This window comes from Vombatus ursinus, unplaced genomic scaffold (genome assembly GCF_900497805.2).
Source record: "Vombatus ursinus unplaced genomic scaffold, bare-nosed wombat genome assembly UNPS02014779.1, whole genome shotgun sequence".
Classification (NCBI taxonomy): domain Eukaryota; kingdom Metazoa; phylum Chordata; class Mammalia; order Diprotodontia; family Vombatidae; genus Vombatus; species Vombatus ursinus.
The window spans coordinates 24,724,364-24,724,987 of NW_020954557.1; the positions used below are offsets into that span (position 1 = coordinate 24,724,364).

At 56.1% G+C, this 624-nt stretch overlaps 1 protein-coding gene across 4 annotated transcripts in view; it reads right to left on the reverse strand.

Moving 5' to 3' along the window:
• The window catches only part of GULP1 (GULP PTB domain containing engulfment adaptor 1), a 370,686-nt gene extending 370,544 nt beyond the window's left edge, over positions 1-142 (reverse strand). For all 4 annotated transcript variants that reach the window (XM_027865950.1, XM_027865951.1, XM_027865949.1 and 1 more), the window contains exon 1: positions 1-142. The gene's annotated coding sequence lies outside the window, so the exon portion shown is untranslated.
• Positions 143-624: the final 482 nt, after the last annotated feature.

The window sequence follows — 624 nt, forward strand, 5'->3', positions numbered from 1 at the left end:
CTTACAAAGTGATGTCCGGTGGTCCCGCCAAACGCGAAGGGGTCTCCCTAGATTGTAGAGTAGTTCTTCCAAAGCTCCGGGATTCTACTTCAGCCTGGGCTTCCTCATCAGCCGCTGAGAAAGTTTCTCTACGTCAGCACCCAGCCGGACTCAGGACCCCCCAGCCGCTTTCCCCTCCCTCCCTCCCTCCTCACTCTACCCCGCTCCCCAACCCCCCTTTCCTAATCCGCTGACGCTCGCCGCCGCTCCGGGATCCAAGCTCCCTCCAGCAGCTGGTACTGCTGGGCTCCCCCTCTCGGTCAGTGACTTGTTCTTCCAGTCTCCAGTGGACTCTCTCGTAGTTCAGGGCAAAAAGAAGACCTCCTTGGCAAATGACAAATTGAACGCATGTGCTTTTATATCCTGATCTGTCACAGTACCCCCACCATCCCAAAACAACCGCCTGCATTTCAAGTCTCTGGTTTTAGAAAGCTTGCCGCAGTAACCTACGTTTATTGGATGAAATGGAAAAGCTGGGGGCGGGGGGTGGGGGTGATCTTAGAGACCCGGGTGTGGGGAGGGGAGTATTTGAGACTACCAGTCAGTGGCACGGATTTTCTCTCCCGGAATCCCCACTCTCCCACC